Source organism: Saccopteryx bilineata, chromosome 2 (assembly GCF_036850765.1).
Source record: "Saccopteryx bilineata isolate mSacBil1 chromosome 2, mSacBil1_pri_phased_curated, whole genome shotgun sequence".
Lineage (NCBI taxonomy): Eukaryota > Metazoa > Chordata > Mammalia > Chiroptera > Emballonuridae > Saccopteryx > Saccopteryx bilineata.
The window spans coordinates 198089726-198112001 of record NC_089491.1 but is presented as its reverse complement, the minus strand read 5'-3'; positions in this window follow the sequence as shown (position 1 = coordinate 198112001).

Below are 22276 nucleotides of genomic sequence, written 5' to 3'. Positions count from 1 at the left end.
ACAGTTACTTAAAACCTTAAAGTTTATTTCAGTGTTAGAGGGTAAGCACTCAAGCATGGTTCAGATTTTTCCTCTGTGTAACAAAGCACTCGGTTAAGTTTTCAAAGCTGCTTCAAGGGAAGAGAGCACTGCTTCTTAACATTTGTATGTAGTATAGTAAATAGGCAAACAATCTTATACACGAGTGAGAGTTTGTCATAAAACTTTAAACTCATATTAGGAAAACCCGCATATAACGAATGATTATTTCTGCCATGTTATAGTTCAAGAAGAACTGCTTCAGAGAGATAATATCATATACAACATGAATTGATCTCGTACCAGTTCTTTTAAAAAGTATACTAACAGTTACTTAAAACTTAAAGTTTATTTCAGTTTTAGAGGCTAAGCATTCATGGATCAGTTTTTTTCTCTATGTAAAAAAGTAATCCCTGGTTCAGTTTTCAAAACTGCTTCAACATAAGACAGCATTACTTCTTAACATTTGTATGTAGTACAGTAAATTGGCACTCAATCATACACGAGTGATGCTTTCTCTTAAAGCTTTAAACTCATATTAGGAAAAACCCGCATATAACGAATTATCATTTCTGCCATGTTATAGATCAAGAAGAATGGACTTGAGAGATATAATACCATAAGAATCATGAATTGATCTTGTACCAGTTCTATTAAAGAGTATACTAACAGTTACTTAAAACCTTAAAGTTTATTTCAGTGTTAGAGGGTAAGCACTCAAGCATGGTTCAGATTTTTCCTCTGTGTAACAAAGCAATCTTGGTCAAGTTTTCAAAGCTGCTTCAAGGGAAGAGAGCACTACTTCTTAACATTTGTATGTAGTATAGTAAATAGGCAAACAATCTTATACACGAGTGAGAGTTTGTCATAAAACTTTAAACTCATATTAGGAAAACCCGCATATAACGAATGATTATTTCTGCCATGTTATAGTTCAAAAAGAACTGCTTTCAGAGAGATATTATCATATACAACATGAATTGATCTCGTACCAGTTCTTTTAAAAAGTATACTAACAGTTACTTAAAAATTAAAGTTTATTTCAGTTTTAGAGGCTAAACATTCATGGATCAGTTTTCTTCTCTATGTAAAAAAGTAATCCTGGTTGAGTTTTCAAAACTGCTTCAACATAAGACAGCATTACTTCTTAACATTTGTATGTAGTACAGTAAATTGGCACTCAATCATACACGAGTGATGCTTTCTCTTAAAGCTTTAAACTCATATTAGGAAAAACCCGCATATAACGAATTATCATTTCTGCCATGTTATAGATCAAGAAGAATGACTTAGAGATATAATATCATAAGAATCATGAATTGATCTTGTACCAGTTCTTTTAAAAAGTATACTAACAGTTACTTAAAACCTTAAAGTTTATTTCAGTGTTAGAGGGTAAGCACTCATGCATGGTTCAGATTTTACTCTGTGTAACAAAGCAATCTTGGTCAAGTTTTCAAAGCTGCTTCTAGGGAAGAGAACACTACTTCTTAATATTTGTATGTAGTACAGTAAATTGGCACTCAAACATACACGAGTGATGCTTTGTCATAAAGCTTTAAATTCATTTTAGGAAAAACCCGCATATAACGAATTATTATTTCTGCCATGTTATAGATCAAGAAGAATGGACTTCAGAGATATAATTCATAAGAATCATGAATTGATCTCGTACCAGTTCTTTTAAAAAGTATACTGACAGTTACTTAAAACCTTAGAGTTTATTTCAGTTTTAGAGGGTAAGCACTCAGCCATGGTTCAGATATTTACTCTGGGAAACAAAGCAATCCTGGTTCAGTTTTCAAAGCTGCTACAAGAGAAGAGAGCACTACTTCTGAACATTTGTATTTAGTACAGTACATTGGCACCCAAACGGTCACGAGTGATGCTTTCTCTTAAAGCTTTAAACTCGTATTAGGAAAAACCCGCATATAACGAATTATTATATCTGCCATGTTATAGATCAAGAAGAACTGACTTCAGAGATATAATATCATAAGAATCATGAATTGATCTTGTACCAGTTCTTTTAAAAAGTATACTAACAGTTACTTAAAACCTTAAAGTTTATTTCAGTGTTAGAGGGTAAGCACTCAAGCATGGTTCAGATTTTTCCTCTGTGTAACAAAGCACTCGGTTAAGTTTTCAAAGCTGCTTCAAGGGAAGAGAACACTGCTTCTTAACATTTGTATGTAGTATAGTAAATAGGCAAACAATCTTATACACGAGAGAGAGTTTGTCATAAAACTTTAAACTCATATTAGGAAAACCCGCATATAACGAATGATTATTTCTGCCATGTTATAGTTCAAAAAGAACTGCTTTCACAGAGATAATATCATATACAACATGAATTGATCTCGAACCAGTTCTTTTAAAAAGTATACTAACAGTTACTTAAAAATTAAAGTTTATTTCAGTTTTAGAGGCTAAACATTCATGGATCAGTTTTTTTCTCTATGTAAAAAAGTAATCCTGGTTGAGTTTTCAAAACTGCTTCAACATAAGACAGCATTACTTCTTAACATTTGTATGTAGTACAGTAAATTGGCACTCAATCATACACGAGTGATGCTTCCTCTTAAAGCTTTAAACTCATATTACGAAAAACCCGCATATAACGAATTATCATTTCTGCCATGTTATAGATCAAGAAGAATGGACTTGAGAGATATAATACCATAAGAATCATGAATTTATCTTGTAACAGTTCTATTAAAAAGTATACTAACAGTTACTTAAAACTTTAAAGTTTATTTCAGTGTTAGAGGGTAAGCACTCATGCATGGTTCAGATTTTACTCTGTGTAACAAAGCAATCTTGGTCAAGTTTTCAAAGCTGCTTCTAGGGAAGAGAACACTACTTCTTAATATTTGTATGTAGTACAGTAAATTGGCACTCAAACATACACGAGTGATGCTTTGTCATAAAGCTTTAAATTCATTTTAGGAAAAACCCGCATATAACGAATTATTATTTCTGCCATGTTATAGATCAAGAAGAATGGACTTCAGAGATATAATACCATAAGAATCATGAATTGATCTTGTACCAGTTCTTTTAAAAAGTATACTGACAGTTACTTAAAACCTTAAAGTTTATTTCAGTTTTATAGGGTAAGCAACTCAGGCATGGTTTAGATTTTACTCTGTGTAACAAAGGAATCCTGGTTCAGTTTTCAAAGCTGCTACAAGAGAAGAGAGCACTACCTCCTAACATTTGTATTTAGTACAGTACATTGGCACCCAAACGTACACGAGTGATGCTTTCTCTTAAAGCTTTAAACTCGTATTACGAAAAACCCGCATATAACGAATTATTATTTTGCCATGTTAGAGATAAAGAAGGATTGACTTCAGAGATATAATTTTATAAGAACCATGAATTGACTCCTATTAGCTCTTTTAAAAAGTATACTAACAGTTACTTAAAACCTTAAAGTGTATTTCAGTTTTAGAGGGTAAGCACTCATGCATGGTTCAGATTTTACTCTGTGTAACAAAGGAATCCTGGTTCAGTTTTCAAAGCTGCTACAAGAGAAGAAAGCACTACCTCTTAACATTTGTATTTAGTACAGTACATTGGCACCCAAACGTACACGACTGATGCTTTCTCTTAAAGCTTTAAACTCGTATTAGGAAAAACCCGCATATAACGAATTATTATTTCTGCCATGTTATAGATCAAGAAGGATTGACTTCAGAGATATAATACCATAAGAATCATGAATTGATCGTGTACCAGTTCTTTTAAAAAGTATACTAACAGTTACTTAAAACCTTAAAGTTTATTTCAGTGTTAGAGGGTAAGCACTCATGCATGGTTCAAATTTTACTCTGTGTAACAAAGCAATCTTGGTCAAGTTTTCAAAGCTGCTTCTAGGGAAGAGAACACTACTTCTCAACATTTGTATGTAGTATATTAAATTGGCAAACAATCTTATACACGAGTATTTGTCATAAAACTTTAAACTCATATTGGGAAAACCCGCATATAACGAATGATTATTTCTGCCATGTTATAGTTCAGGAAGAACTGCCTTCAAAGGGATAATATCATATGAAACATGAACTGACCTCGTACCAGTTTTTTTAAAAGTGTACTAACAGTTATTTCAACCTTATCGTTTATTTCCGTTTTAGAGTCTAGGCACGCACGGTTCAGTTTTTTTTCTCTGTGCAAAAAAGCCATCCTGGTTTATATTTCAAGGCTGCTTCTACGGTAGAGAAATCTACTTCATAACATTTGTATGTACTATTGTAAATTGGCACCCTAACATATACACGAGTCAAGCTTGGTCATAAAGCTTTAAATTCATTTTAGAAAAAACCCGCATATAACGAATTATTATTTCTGCCATGTTATAGATAAAGAATAATTGATTTCAGATATAATTTCATAAGAATCATGAATTGATCTCATACCAGCTCTTTGAAAAAGTATACTAACAGTTACTTAAATCCTTAAAGTTTATTTCAGTTTTAGAGGGTAAGCACTCAGCCATGGTTCAGATATTTACTCTGTGTAACAAAGCAATCCTGGTTCAGTTTTCAAAGCTGCTACAATAGAAGAGAGCACTACTTCTTAACATTTGTATTTAGTACAGTACATTGGCACCCAAACGTAAACGAGTGATGCTTTCTCTTAAAGCTTTAAACTCGTATTAGGAAAAACCCGCATATAACGAATTATTGTTTCTGCCATGTTATAGATCAAGAAGAATGGACTTCAGAGATATAATACCATAAGAATCATGAATTGATCTTGTACCAGTTCTTTTAAAAAGTATACTGACAGTTACTTAAAATCTTAAAGTTTATTTCAGTTTTATAGGGTAAGCACTCAGGCATGGTTCAGATTTTACTCTGTGTAACAAAGGAATCCTGGTTCAGTTTCCAAAGCTGCTACAAGAGAAGAGAGCACTACCTCTTAACATTTGTATTTAGTACAGTACATTGGCACTCAAACGTACACGAGTGATGCTTTCTCTTAAAGCTTTAAACTCGTATTAGGAAAAACCCGCATATAACGAATTATTATTTCTGCCATGTTATAGATCAAGAAGAACTGACTTCAGAGATATAATACCATAAGAATCATGAATTGATCTTGTACCAGTTCTTTTAAAAAGTATACTAACAGTTACTTAAAACCTTAAGGTTTATTTCAGTGTTAGAGGGTAAGCACTCATGCATGGTTCAGATTTTACTCTGTGTAACAAAGCAATCTTGCTCAAGTTTTCAAAGCTGCTTCTAGGGAAGAGAACACTACTTCTTAATATTTGTATGTAGTACAGTAAATTGGCACTCAAACATACACGAGTGATGCTTTGTCATAAAGCTTTAAATTCATTTTAGGAAAAACCCGCATATAACGAATTATTATTTCTGCCATGTTGTAGATAAAGAATTGATTTCAGATATAATTTCATAAGAATCATGAATTGATCTCGTACCAGCTCTTTTAAAAAGTATACTAACTGTTACATAAATCCTTAGAGTTTATTTCAGTTTTAGAGGGTAAGCACTCAGCCATGGTTCAGATATTTACTCTGGGAAACAAAGCAATCCTGGTTCAGTTTTCAAAGCTGCTACAAGAGAAGAGAGCACTACTTCTTAACATTTGTATTTAGTACAGTACATTGGCACCCAAACGTACACGAGTGATGCTTTCTCTTAATGCTTTAAACTCGTATTACGAAAAACCCGCATATAACGAATTATTATTTCTGCCATGTTATAGATCAAGAAGAATTGACTTCAGAGATATAATATCATAAGAATCATGAATTGATCTTGTACCAGTTCTTTTAAAAAGTATACTAACAGTTACTTAAAACCTTAAAGTTTATTTCAGTGTTAGAGGGTAAGCACTCAAGCATGGTTCAGATTTTTCCTCTGTGTAACAAAGCACTCGGTTAAGTTTTCAAAGCTGCTTCAAGGGAAGAGAGCACTACTTCTTAACATTTGTATGTAGTATAGTAAATAGGCAAACAATCTTATACACGAGTGAGAGTTTGTCATAAAACTTTAAACTCATATTAGGAAAACCCGCATATAACGAATGATTATTTCTGCCATGTTATAGTTCAAAAAGAACTGCTTTCAGAGAGATAATATCATATACAACATGAATTGATCTCGTACCAGTTCTTTTAAAAAGTATACTAACAGTTACTTAAAAATTAAAGTTTATTTCAGTTTTAGAGGCTAAACATTCATGGATCAGTTTTTTTCTCTATGTAAAAAAGTAATCCCGGTTGAGTTTTCAAAACTGCTTCAACATAAGACAGCATTACTTCTTAACATTTGTATGTAGTACAGTAAATTGGCACTCAATCATACACGAGTGATGCTTTCTCTTAAAGCTTTAAACTCATATTAGGAAAAACCCGCATATAACGAATTATCATTTCTGCCATGTTATAGATCAAGAAGAATGGACTTGAGAGATATAATACCATAAGAATCATGACTTGATCTTGTACCAGTTCTATTAAAAAGTATACTAACAGTTACTTAAAACCTTAAAGTTTATTTCAGTGTTAGAGGGTAAGCACTCAAGCATGGTTCAGATTTTTCCTCTGTGTAACAAAGCACTCGGTTAAGTTTTCAAAGCTGCTTCTAGGAAGAGAACACTACTTCTTAATATTTGTATTTAGTACAGTAAATTGGCAAACAATCTTATACACGACTGATGCTTTGTCATAAAGCTTTAAACTTCATTTTAGGAAAACCCGCATATAACGAATGATTATTTCTGCCATGTTATAGATCAAGAAGAATGGACTTCAGGAGATATAATACCATAAGAATCATGAATTGATCTTGTACCAGTTCTTTAAAAAGTATACTGACAGTTACTTAAAACCTTAAAGTTTATTTCAGTTTTATAGGGTAAAGCACTCAGGCATGGTTCAGATTTACTCTGTGTAAAAAAGGAATCCTGGTTCAGTTTTCAAAGCTGCTACAAGAGAAGAGAGCACTACCTCTTAACATTTGTATTTAGTACAGTACATTGGCACCCAAACGTACACGACTGATGCTTTCTCTTAAAGCTTTAAACTCGTATTAGGAAAAACCCGCATATAACGAATTATTATTTCTGCCATGTTATAGATCAAGAAGGATTGACTTCAGAGATATAATACCATAAGAATCATGAATTGATCTTGTACCAGTTCTTTTAAAAAGTATACTAACAGTTACTTAAAACCTTAAGGTTTTATTTCAGTGTTAGAGGGTAAGCACTCATGCATGGTTCAGATTTTACTCTGTGTAACAAAGCAATCTTGTCAAGTTTTCAAAGCTGCTTCTAGGGAAGAGAACACTACTTCTTAATATTTGTATGTAGTACAGTAAATTGGCACTCAAACATACACGAGTGATGCTTTGTCATAAAGCTTTAAATTCATTTTAGGAAAAAACCCGCATATAACGAATTATTATTTCTGTCATTGTTATAGATCAGAAGATGGACTTCAGAGATATAATACATAAGAATCATGAATTGATCTTGTACCAGTTCTTTTAAAAAGTATACTAACAGTTACTTAAAACCTTAAGAGTTTATTTCAGTTTTAGAGGGTAAGCACTCAGGCATGGTTCAGTTTTTTTCCTCTGTGTAACAAAGCAATCCTGGTTCAGTTTTCAAAGCTGCTACAAGAGAAGAGAGCACTACTTAACATTTGTATTTAGTACAGTACATTGGCACCCAAACGTACACGAGTGATGCTTTCTCTTAATGCTTTAAACTCGTATTACGAAAAAACCCGCATATAACGAATTATTATTTCTGCCATGTTATAGATCAAGAAGAACTGACTTCAGAGATATAATATCATAAGAATCATGAATTGATCTTGTACCAGTTCTTTTAAAAAGTATACTAACAGTTACTTGAAACCTTAAAGTTTATTTCAGTGTTAGAGGGTAAGCACTCAAGCATGGTTCAGATTTTTCCTCTGTGTAACAAAGCACTCGGTTAAGTTTTCAAAGCTGCTTCAAGGGAAGAGAGCACTACTTCTTAACATTTGTATGTAGTATAGTAAATAGGCAAACAATCTTATACACGAGTGAGAGTTTGTCATAAAACTTTAAACTCATATTAGGAAAACCCGCATATAACGAATGATTATTTCTGCCATGTTATAGTTCAAAAAGAACTGCTTTCAGCAGAGATAATATCATATACAACATGAATTGATCTCGTACCAGTTCTTTTAAAAAGTATACTAACAGTTACTTAAAAATTAAAGTTTATTTCAGTTTATAGAGGCTAAACATTCATGGATCAGTTTTTTTCTCTATGTAAAAAAGTAATCCCGGTTGAGTTTTCAAAACTGCTTCAACATAAGACAGCATTACTTCTTAACATTTGTATGTAGTACAGTAAATTGGCACTCAATCATACACGAGTGATGCTTTCTCTTAAAGCTTTAAACTCATATTAGGAAAAAACCCGCATATAACGAATTATCATTTCTGCCATGTTATAGATCAAGAAGAATGGACTTGAGAGATATAATACCATAAGAATCATGAATTGATCTTGTACCAGTTCTATTAAAAAGTATACTAGACAGTTACTTAAAACTTTAAAGTTTATTTCAGTGTTATAGGGTAAGCACTCAGGCATGGTTCAGATTTTACTCTGTGTAACAAAGGCAATCTTGGTCAGTTTTCAAAGCTGCTACCAAGAGAAGAGAACACTACCTTCTTAACATTTGTATTTAGTACAGTACATTGGCACCCAAACGTACACGACTGATGCTTTCTCTTAAAGCTTTAAACTCAGTATTACGAAAAACCCGCATATAACGAATTATTATTTCTGCCATGTTAGAGATAAAGAAGGATTGACTTCAGAGATATAATTACCATAAGAATCATGAATTGACTCCTATTACAGTTCTTTTAAAAAGTATACTAACAGTTACTTAAAAACCTTAAAGTTTATTTCAGTGTTAGAGGGTAAGCACTCAGGCATGGTTCAAGATTTTACTCTGTGTAACCAAAGGCAATCTTGGTCAAGTTTTCAAAGCTGCTTCTAGGAAGAGAACACTACTTCTTACTATTTGTATGTAGTACAGTACAATTGGCACTCAAACGTACACGAGTGATGCTTTGTCTCTTAAAGCTTTAAAACTCGTATTAGGAAAAACCCGCATATAACGAATTATTATATCTGCCATGTTATAGATCAAGAAGAAATGGACTTCAGAGATATAATACCATAAGAATCATGAATTGATCTTGTACCAGTTCTTTTAAAAAGTATACTGACAGTTACTTAAAACCTTAAAGTTTATTTCAGTTTTATAGGGTAAGCACTCAGGCATGGTTCAGATTTTTCCTCTGTGTAACAAAGCACTCGGTTAAGTTTTCAAAGCTGCTTCAAGGAAAGAGAGCACTACTTCTTAACATTTGTATGTAGTATAGTAAATAGGCAAACAATCTTATACACGAGTGAGAGTTTGTCATAAAACTTTAAACTCATATTAGGAAAAACCCGCATATAACGAATGATTATTTCTGCCATGTTATAGTTCAAAAAGAACTGCTTTCAGAGAGATATTATCATATACAACATGAATTGATCTCGTACCAGTTCTTTTAAAAAGTATACTAACAGTTACTTAAAAATTAAAGTTTATTTCAGTTTTAGAGGCTAAACATTCATGGATCAGTTTTCTTCTCTATGTAAAAAAGTAATCCTGGTTGAGTTTTCAAAACTGCTTCAACATAAGACAGCATTACTTCTTAACATTTGTATGTAGTACAGTAAATTGGCACTCAATCATACACGAGTGATGCTTTCTCTTAAAGCTTTAAACTCATATTAGGAAAAACCCGCATATAACGAATTATCATTTCTGCCATGTTATAGATCAAGAAGAATGGACTTGAGAGATATAATACCATAAGAATCATGACTTGATCTTGTACCAGTTCTATTAAAAAGTATACTAACAGTTACTTAAAACTTAAAGTTTATTTCAGTGTTAGAGGGTAAGCACTCATGCATGGTTCAGATTTTACTCTGTGTAACAAAGCAATCTTGGTCAAGTTTTCAAAGCTGCTTCTAGGGAAGAGAACACTACTTCTTAATATTTGTATGTAGTACAGTAAATTGGCACTCAAACATGCACGAGTGATGCTTTGTCATAAAGCTTTAAATTCATTTTAGGAAAAACCCGCATATAACGAATTATTATTTCTGCCATGTTATAGATCAAGAAGAATGGACTTCAGAGATATAATACCATAAGAATCATGAATTGATCTTGTACCAGTTCTTTTAAAAAGTATACTGACAGTTACTTAAAACCTTAAAGTTTATTTCAGTTTTATAGGGTAAGCACTCAGGCATGGTTCAGATTTTACTCTGTGTAACAAAGGAATCCTGGTTCAGTTTTCAAAGCTGCTACAAGAGAAGAGAGCACTACTTCTTAACATTTGTATTTAGTACAGTACATTGGCACCCAAACGTACACGAGTGATGCTTTCTCTTAAAGCTTTAAACTCGTATTACGAAAAACCTGCATATAACGAATTATTATTTTGCCATGTTAGAGATAAAGAAGGATTGACTTCAGAGATATAATTTTATAAGAACCATGAATTGACTCCTATTAGCTCTTTTAAAAAGTATACTAACAGTTACTTAAAATCTTAAAGTTTATTTCAGTGTTAGAGGGTAAGCACTCATGCATGGTTCAAATTTTACTCTGTGTAACCAAGCAATCTTGGTCAAGTTTTCAAAGCTGCTTCTAGGGAAGAGAACACTACTTCTTAACATTTGTATTTAGTACAGCACATTGGCACCAAAACGTAAACGAGTGATGCTTTCTCTTAAAGCTTTAAACTCGTATTAGGAAAAACCCGCATATAACGAATTATTATTTCTGCCATGTTATAGATCAAGAAGAATGGACTTCAGAGATATAATACCATAAGAATCATGAATTGATCTTGTACCAGTTCTTTAAAAAGTATACTGACAGTTACTTAAAATCTTAAAGTTTATTTCAGTTTTATAGGGTAAGCACTCAGGCATGGTTCAGATTTTTCTCTGTGTAACAAAGGAATCCTGGTTCAGTTTTCAAATCTGCTACAAGAGAAGAGAGCACTATCTCTTAACATTTGTATTTAGTACAGTACATTGGCACTCAAACGTACACGAGTGATGATTTCTCTTAAAGCTTTAAACTCGTATTATGAAAAACCCGCATATAACGAATTATTATTTCTGCCATGTTCTAGATCAAGAAGAACTGACTTCAGAGATATAATATCATAAGAATCATGAATTGATCTTGTACCAGTTCTTTTAAAAAGTATACTAACAGTTACTTAAAACCTTAAAGTTTATTTCAGTGTTAGAGGGTAAACACTCAAGCATGGTTCAGATTTTTCCTCTGTGTAACAAAGCACTCGGTTAAGTTTTCAAAGTTGCTTCAAGGGAAGAGAGCACTACTTCTTAACATTTGTATGTAGTATAGTAAATAGGCAAACAATCTTATACACGAGTGAGAGTTTGTCATAAAACTTTAAACTCATATTAGGAAAACCCGCATATAACGAATGATTATTTCTGCCATGTTATAGTTCAATAAGAATGGACTTCAGAGATATAATACCATAAGAATCATGAATTGATCTTGTACCAGTTCTTTTAAAAAGTATACTGACAGTTACTTAAAACCTTAAAGTTTATTTCAGTTTTATAGGGTTAGCACTCAGGCATGGTTCAGATTTTACTCTGTGTAACAAAGGAATCCTGGTTCAGTTTTCAAAGCTGCTACAAGAGAAGAGAGCACTACCTCTTAACATTTGTATTTAGTACAGTACATTGGCACCCAAACGTACACGACTGATGCTTTCTCTTAAAGCTTTAAACTCGTATTAGGAAAAACCCGCATATAACGAATTATTATTTCTGCCATGTTATAGATCAAGAAGGATTGACTTCACAGATATAATACCATAAGAATCATGAATTGATCTTGTACCAGTTCTTTTAAAAAGTATACTAACAGTTACTTAAAACCTTAAGGTTTATTTCAGTGTTAGAGGGTAAGCACTCATGCATGGTTCAGATTTTACTCTGTGTAACAAAGCAATCTTGGTCAAGTTTTCAAAGCTGCTTCTAGGGAAGAGAACACTACTTCTTAATATTTGTATGTAGTACAGTAAATTGGCACTCAAACATACACGAGTGATGCTTTGTCATAAAGCTTTAAATTCATTTTAGGAAAAACCCGCATATAACGAATTATTATTTCTGCCATGTTATAGATCAAGAAGAATGGACTTCAGAGATATAATACCATAAGAATCATGAATTGATCTTGTACCAGTTCTTTTAAAAAGTATACTAACAGTTACTTAAAACCTTAAGGTTTATTTCAGTGTTAGAGGGTAAGCACTCAAGCATGGTTCAGATTTTTCCTCTGTGTAACAAAGCACTCGGTTAAGTTTTCAAAGCTGCTTCAAGGGAAGAGAGCACTACTTCTTAACATTTGTATGTAGTATAGTAAATAGGCAAACAATCTTATACACGAGTGAGAGTTTGTCATAAAACTTTAAACTCATATTAGGAAAACCCGCATATAACGAATGATTATTTCTGCCATGTTATAGATCAAGAAGAATGGACTTCAGAGATATAATACCATAAGAATCATGAATTGATCTTGTACCAGTTCTTTTAAAAAGTATACTAACAGTTACTTAAAACCTTAAAGATTATTTCAGTGTTAGAGGGTAAGCACTCATGCATGGTTCAGATTTTACTCTGTGTAACAAAGCAATCTTGGTCAAGTTTTCAAAGCTGCTTCTAGGGAAGAGAACACTACTTCTTAATATTTGTATTTAGTACAGTAAATTGGCAAACAATCTTATACACGACTGATGCTTTGTCATAAAGCTTTACATTCATTTTAGGAAAAACCCGCATATAACGAATTATTATTTCTGCCATGTTATAGATCAAGAAGAATGGACTTCAGTGATATAATACCATAAGAATCATGAATTGATCTTGTACCAGTTCTTTTAAAAAGTATACTGACAGTTACTTAAAACCTTAAAGTTTATTTCAGTTTTATAGGGTAAGCACTCAGGCATGGTTCAGATTTTACTCTGTGTAACAAAGGAATCCTGGTTCAGTTTTCAAAGCTGCTACAAGAGAAGAGAGCACTACCTCTTAACATTTGTATTTAGTACAGTACATTGGCACCCAAACGTACACGACTGATGGTTTCTCTTAAAGCTTTAAACTCATATTAGGAAAAACCCGCATATAACGAATTATTATTTCTGCCATGTTATAGATCAAGAAGGATTGACTTCAGAGATATAATACCATAAGAATCATGAATTGATCTTGTACCAGTTCTTTTAAAAAGTATACTAACAGTTACTTAAAACCTTAAGGTTTATTTCAGTGTTAGTGGGTAAGCACTCATGCATGGTTCAGATTTTACTCTGTGTAACAAAGCAATCTTGGTCAAGTTTTCAAAGCTGCTTCTAGGGAAGAGAACACTACTTCTTAATATTTGTATGTAGTACAGTAAATTTGCACTCAAACATACACGAGTGATGCTTTGTCATAAAGCTTTAAATTCATTTTAGGAAAAACCCGCATATAACGAATTATTATTTCTGCCATGTTATAGATCAAGAAGAATGGACTTCAGAGATATAATACCATAAGAATCATGAATTGATCTTGTACCAGTTCTTTTAAAAAGTATACTGACAGTTACTTAAAACCTTAAAGTTTATTTCAGTTTTATAGGGTAAGCACTCAGGCATGGTTCAGATTTTACTCTGTGTAACAAAGGAATCCTGGTTCAGTTTTCAAAGCTGCTACAAGAGAAGAGAGCACTACCTCTTAACATTTGTATTTAGTACGGTACATTGGCACCCAAACGTACACGACTGATGCTTTCTCTTAAAGCTTTAAACTCGTATTAGGAAAAACCCGCATATAACGAATTATTATATCTGCCATGTTATAGATCAAGAAGAACTGACTTCAGAGATATAATATCATAAGAATCATGAATTGATCTTGTACCAGTTCTTTTAAAAAGTATACTAACAGTTACTTAAAACCTTAAAGTTTATTTCAGTGTTAGAGGGTAAGCACTCAAGCATGTTTCAGATTTTTCCTCTGTGTAACAAAGCACTCGGTTAAGTTTTCAAAGCTGCTTCAAGGGAAGAGAGCACTGCTTCTTAACATTTGTATGTAGTATAGTAAATAGGCAAACAATCTTATACACGAGTGAGAGTTTGTCATAAAACTTTAAACTCATATTAGGAAAACCCGCATATAACGAATGATTATTTCTGCCATGTTATAGTTCAAAAAGAACTGCTTTCACAGAGATAATATCATATACAACATGAATTGATCTCGTACCAGTTCTTTTAAAAAGTATACTAACAGTTACTTAAAAATTAAAGTTTATTTCAGTTTTAGAGGCTAAACATTCATGGATCAGTTTTTTTCTCTATGTAAAAAAGTAATCCTGGTTGAGTTTTCAAAACTGCTTCAACATAAGACAGCATTACTTCTTAACATTTGTATGTAGTACAGTAAATTGGCACTCAATCATACACGAGTGATGCTTTCTCTTAAAGCTTTAAACTCATATTAGGAAAAACCCGCATATAACGAATTATCATTTCTGCCATGTTATAGATCAAGAAGAATGGACTTGAGAGATATAATACCATAAGAATCATGAATTGATCTTGTACCAGTTCTATTAAAAAGTATACTAACAGTTACTTAAAACTTTAAAGTTTATTTCAGTGTTAGAGGGTAAGCACTCATGCATGGTTCAGATTTTACTCTGTGTAACAAAGCAATCTTGGTCAAGTTTTCAAAGCTGCTTCTAGGGAAGAGAACACTACTTCTTAATATTTGTATGTAGTACAGTAAATTGGCACTCAAACATACACGAGTGATGCTTTGTCATAAAGCTTTAAATTCATTTTAGGAAAAACCCGCATATAACGAATTATTATTTCTGCCATGTTATAGATCAAGAAGAATGGACTTCAGAGATATAATACCATAAGAATCATGAATTGATCTTGTACCAGTTCTTTTAAAAAGTATACTGACAGTTACTTAAAACCTTAAAGTTTATTTCAGTTTTATAGGGTAAGCACTCAGGCATGGTTCAGATTTTACTCTGTGTAACAAAGGAATCCTGGTTCAGTTTTCAAAGCTGCTACAAGAGAAGAGAGCACTACCTCCTAACGTTTGTATTTAGTACAGTACATTGGCACCCAAACGTACACGAGTGATACTTTCTCTTAAAGCTTTAAACTCGTATTACGAAAAACCCGCATATAACGAATTATTATTTTGCCATGTTAGAGATAAAGAAGGATTGACTTCAGAGATATAATTTTATAAGAACCATGAATTGACTCCTATTAGCTCTTTTAAAAAGTATACTAACAGTTACTTAAAATCTTAAAGTTTATTTCAGTGTTAGAGGGTAAGCACTCATGCATGGTTCAAATTTTACTCTGTGTAACCAAGCAATCTTGGTCAAGTTTTCAAAGCTGCTTCTAGGGAAGAGAACACTACTTCTTAACATTTGTATTTAGTACAGTACATTGGCACCCAAACGTACACGAGTGATGCTTTCTCTTAAAGCTTTAAACTCGTATTAGGAAAAACCCGCATATAACGAATTATTATTTCTGCCATGTTATAGATCAAGAAGAATGGACTTCAGAGATATAATACCATAAGAATCATGAATTGATCTTGTACCAGTTCTTTTAAAAAGTATACTGACAGTTACTTAAAATCTTAAAGTTTATTTCAGTTTTATAGGGTAAGCACTCAGGCATGGTTCAGATTTTTCTCTGTGTAACAAAGGAATCCTGGTTCAGTTTTCAAATCTGCTACAAGAGAAGAGAGCACTACCTCTTAACATTTGTATTTAGTACAGTACATTGGCACTCAAACGTACACGAGTGATGCTTTCTCTTAAAGCTTTAAACTCGTATTATGAAAAACCCGCATATAACGAATTATTATTTCTGCCATGTTCTAGATCAAGAAGAACTGACTTCAGAGATATAATATCATAAGAATCATGAATTGATCTTGTACCAGTTCTTTTAAAAAGTATACTAACAGTTACTTAAAACCTTAAAGTTTATTTCAGTGTTAGAGGGTAAACACTCAAGCATGGTTCAGATTTTTCCTCTGTGTAACAAAGCACTCGGTTAAGTTTTCAAAGTTGCTTCAAGGGAAGAGAGCACTACTTCTTAACATTTGTATGTAGTATAGTAAATAGGCAAACAATCTTATACACGAGTGAGAGTTTGTCATAAAACTTTAAACTCATATTAGGAAAACCCGCATATAACGAATGATTATTTCTGCCATGTTATAGTTCAATAAGAATGGACTTCAGAGATATAATACCATAAGAATCATGAATTGATCTTGTACCAGTTCTTTTAAAAAGTATACTGACAGTTACTTAAAACCTTAAAGTTTATTTCAGTTTTATAGGGTTAGCACTCAGGCATGGTTCAGATTTTACTCTGTGTAACAAAGGAATCCTGGTTCAGTTTTCAAAGCTGCTACAAGAGAAGAGAGCACTACCTCTTAACATTTGTATTTAGTACAGTACATTGGCACCCAAACGTACACGACTGATGCTTTCTCTTAAAGCTTTAAACTCGTATTAGGAAAAACCCGCATATAACGAATTATTATTTCTGCCATGTTATAGATCAAGAAGGATTGACTTCAGAGATATAATACCATAAGAATCATGAATTGATCTTGTACCAGTTCTTTTAAAAAGTATACTGACAGTTACTTAAAACCTTAAAGTTTATTTCAGTTTTATAGGGTAAGCACTCAGGCATGGTTCAGATTTTACTCTGTGTAACAAAGGAATCCTGGTTCAGTTTTCAAAGCTGCTACAAGAGGAGAGCACTACCTCTTAACATTTGTATTTAGTACGGTACATTGGCACCCAAACGTACACGACTGATGCTTTCTCTTAAAGCTTTAAACTCGTATTAGGAAAAACCCGCATATAACGAATTATTATATCTGCCATGTTATAGATCAAGAAGAACTGACTTCAGAGATATAATATCATAAGAATCATGAATTGATCTTGTACCAGTTCTTTTAAAAAGTATTCTAACAGTTACTTAAAACCTTAAAGTTTATTTCAGTGTTAGAGGGTAAGCACTCAAGCATGGTTCAGATTTTTCCTCTGTGTAACAAAGCACTCGGTTAACTTTTCAAAGCTGCTTCAAGGGAAGAGAGCACTACTTCTTAACATTTGTATGTAGTATAGTAAATAGGCAAACAATCTTATACACGAGTGAGAGTTTGTCATAAAACTTTAAACTCATATTAGGAAAACCCGCATATAACGAATGATTATTTCTGCCATGTTATAGTTCAATAAGAATGGACTTCAGAGATATAATACCATAAGAATCATGAATTGATCTTGTACCAGTTCTTTTAAAATGTATACTAACAGTTACTTAAAACCTTAAAGTTTATTTCAGTGTTAGAGGGTAAGCACTCATGCATGGTTCAGATTTTACTCTGTGTATCAAAGCAATCTTGGTTAAGTTTTCAAAGCTGCTTCTAGGGAAGAGAACACTACTTCTTAATATTTGTATGTAGTACAGTAAATAGACAAACAATCTTATACACGACTGATGCTTTGTCATAAAGCTTTACATTCATTTTAGGAAAAACCCGCATATAACGAATTATTATTTCTGCCATGTTATAGATCAAGAAGAATGGACTTCAGTGATATAATACCATAAGAATCATGAATTGATCTTGTACCAGTTCTTTTAAAAAGTATACTGACAGTTACTTAAAACCTTAAAGTTTATTTCAGTTTTATAGGGTAAGCACTCAGGCATGGTTCAGATTTTACTCTGTGTAACAAAGGAATCCTGGTTCAGTTTTCAAAGCTGCTACAAGAGAAGAGAGCACTACCTCTTAACATTTGTATTTAGTACAGTACATTGGCACCCAAACGTACACGACTGATGCTTTCTCTTAAAGCTTTAAACTCGTATTAGGAAAAACCCGCATATAACGAATTATTATTTCTGCCATGTTATAGATCAAGAAGAATGGACTTCAGAGATATAATACCATAAGAATCATGAATTGATCTTGTACCAGTTCTTTTAAAAAGTATACTAACAGTTACTTAAAACCTTAAGGTTTATTTCAGTGTTAGAGGGTAAGCACTCATGCATGGTTCAGATTTTACTCTGTGTAACAAAGCAATCTTGGTCAAGTTTTCAAAGCTGCTTCTAGGGAAGAGAACACTACTTCTTAATATTTGTATGTAGTACAGTAAATTGGCACTCAAACAAACACGAGTGATGCTTTGTCATAATCCTTTAAATTCATTTAGGAAAAACCCGCATATAACGAATTATTATTTCTGCCATGTTGTAGATAAAGAATTGATTTCAGATATAATTTCATAAGAATCATGAATTGATCTCGTACCAGCTCTTTTAAAAAGTATACTAACTGTTACATAAATCCTTAGAGTTTATTTCAGTTTTAGAGGGTAAGCACTCAGCCATGGTTCAGATATTTACTCTGGGAAACAAAGGAATCCTGGTTCAGTTTTCAAAGCTGCTACAAGAGAAGAGAGCACTACCTCTTAACATTTGTATTTAGTACGGTACATTGGCACCCAAACGTACACGACTGATGCTTTCTCTTAAAGCTTTAAACTCGTATTAGGAAAAACCCGCATATAACGAATTATTATATCTGCCATGTTATAGATCAAGAAGAACTGACTTCAGATATATAATATCATAAGAATCATGAATTGATCTTGTACCAGTTCTTTTAAAAAGTATACTAACAGTTACTTAAAACCTTAAAGTTTATTTCAGTGTTAGAGGGTAAGCACTCAAGCATGGTTCAGAATTTTCCTCTGCGTAACAAAGCACTCGGTTAAGTTTCAAAGCTGCTTCAAGGGAAGAGAGCACTGCTTCTTAACATTTGTATGTAGTATAGTAAATAGGCAAACAATCTTATACACGAGTGAGAGTTTGTCATAAAACTTTAAACTCATATTAGGAAAACCCGCATATAACGAATGATTATTTCTGCCATGTTATAATTCAAAAAGAACTGCTTTCACAGAGATAATATCATATACAACATGAATTGATCTCGTACCAGTTCTTTTAAAAAGTATACTAACAGTTACTTAAAAATTAAAGTTTATTTCAGTTTTAGAGGCTAAACATTCATGGATCAGTTTTTTTCTCTATGTAAAAAAGTAATCCTGGTTGAGTTTTCAAAACTGCTTCAACAGAAGACAGCATTACTTCTTAACATTTGTATGTAGTACAGTAAATTGGCACTCAATCATACATGAGTGATGCTTTCTCTTAAAGCTTTAAACTCATATTAGGAAAAACCCTCATATAACGAATTATTATTTTGCCATGTTAGAGATCAAGAAGGATTGACTTCAGAGATATAATTTTATAAGAACCATGAATTGACTCGTACTAGCTCTTTTAAAAAGTATACTAACAGTTACTTAAAACCTTAAAGTGTATTTCAGTTTTAGAGGGTAAGCACTCATGCATGGTTCAGATTTTTCCTCTGTGTAACACAGCAATCTTGGTTAAGTTTTCAAAGCTGCTTCTAGGGAAGAGAGCACTACTTCTTAATATTTGTATGTAGTATAGTAAATTGGCAAACACTCCTATACACGAGTGAGAGTTTGTCATAAAACTTTAAACTCATATTAGGAAAACCCGCATATAACGAATTATTATTTCTGCCATGTTGTAGATAAAGAAGAATTGATTTCAGATATAAATTCATAAGAATCATGAATTGATCTCGTACCAGCTCTTTTAAAAAGTATAGTAACTGTTACTTAAAATCTTAAAGTTTATTTCAGTTTTAAAGGGTAAGCAAGCACTCAGCCTTGGTTCAGATATTTACTCTGTGTAACAAAGGAATCCTGGTTCAGTTTTCAAAGCTGCTACAAGAGAAGAGAGCACTACCTCTTAACATTTGTATTTAGTACAGTACATTGGCACCCAAACGTATACGAGTGACGCTTTCTCTTAAAGCGTTAAACTTGTATTAAGAAAAACCCGCATATAACGAATTATTATTTCTGCCATGTTGTAGATCAAGAAGAATTTATTTCAGATATAATTTCATAAGAATCATGAATTGATCTCGTACCAGCTCTTTTAAAAAGTATACTAACAGTTACTTAAATCCTTAAAGTTTATTTCAGTTTTAGAGGGTAAGCACTCAGGCATGGTTCAGATATTTACTCTGTGTAACAAAGGAATCCTGGTTCAGTTTTCAAACCTGCTACAAAAGAAGAGAGCACTACTTCTTAACATTTGTATTTAGTACAGTACATTGGCACCCAAACGTACACGAGTGATGCTTTCTCTTAAAGCTTTAAACAAGTATTATGAAAAACCCGCATATAACGAATTATTATTTCTGCCATGTTATAGATCAAGAAGGATTGACTTCAGAGATATAATTTCATAAGAACCATGAATTGACTCGTACTAGCTCTTTTAAAAAGTATACTAACAGTTACTTAAAACCTTAAAGTGTATTTCAGTTTTAGAGGGTAAGCACTCATGCATGGTTCAGATATTTACTCTGTGTAACAAAGAAATCTTGGTTAAGTTTTCAAAGCTGCTTCTAGGGAAGAGAACACTACTTCTCAACATTTGTATGTAGTATATTAAATTGGCAAACAATCTTATACACGAGTGAGTATTTGTCATAAAACTTTAAACTCATATTGGGAAAACCCTCATATAATGAATGATTATTTCTGCCATGTTATAGTTCAGGAAGAACTGCCTTCAAAGAGATAATATCATATGAAACATGAACTGACCTCGTACCAGTTTTTTTAAAAGTGTACTAACAGTTATTTCAACCTTATCGTTTATTTCCGTTTTAGAGTCTAGGCATGCACGGTTCAGTTTTTTTTCTCTGTGCAACAAAGCCATCCTGGTTCATATTTCAAAGCTGCTTCTACGGTAGAGAAAGCTACTTCATAACATTTGTATGTACTATTGTAAATTGGCACCCTAACATATACACGAGTGATGCTTTGTCATAAAGCTTTAAATTCATTTTAGGAAAAACCCGCATATAACGAATTATTATTTCTGCCATGTTGTAGATAAAGAAGAATTGATTTCAGATATAATTTCATTAGAATCATGAATTGATCTCGTACCAGCTCTTTTAAAAAGTATACTAACTGTTACATAAATCCTTAAAGTTTATTTCAGTTTTAGAGGGTAAGCACTCAGCCATGGTTCCTATATTTACTCTGTGTAACAATGCAATCCTGGTTCAGTTTTCAAAGCTGCTACAAGAGAGCACTACTTAACATTTGTATTTAGTACACTACATTGGCACCCAAACGTACACGAGTGATGCTTTCTCTTAAAGCTTTAAACTCTTATTACGAAAAACCCGCATATAACGAATTATTATTTCTGCCATTTTATAGATCAAGAAGGATTGACTTCAGAGATATAATTTCATAAGAACCATGAATTGACTCATACTAGCTCTTTTAAAAAGTATACTAACAGTTACTTAAAACCTTAAAGTTTATTTCATGCATGGTTCAGATTTTTACTCTGTGTAACTAAGCAGTCTTGGTTACGTTTTCAAAGCTGCTTCTAGGGAAGAGAACACTACTTAGCATTTGTATGTATTATAGTAAATTGGCAAACAATCTTATACACGAGTGAGGGTTTGTCATAAAACTTTAAACTCATATTAGTAAAACCCGCATATAACGAATGATTATTTCTGCCATGTTATAGTTCAGGAAGAACTGCTTTCAGAGAGATAATATCATATGAAACATGAATTGATCTCGTACCAGTTCTTTTAAAAAGTATACTAACAGTTACTTAAAAATTAAAGTTTATTTCAGTTTTGGAGGCTAAGCATTCATGGATCAGTTTTTTTCTCTATGTAAAAAACTAATCCCGGTTTAGTTTTCAATACTGCTTCAACATAAGACAGCACTACTTCTTAACATTTGTATGTAGTACAGTAAATTGGCACTCAAACATACACGAGCGATGCTTTCTCTTTAAGCTTTAAACTCATATTAAGACTAAGCATTCATGGTTCAGTTTTTTTTCTCTGTGTAAAAAAGTAA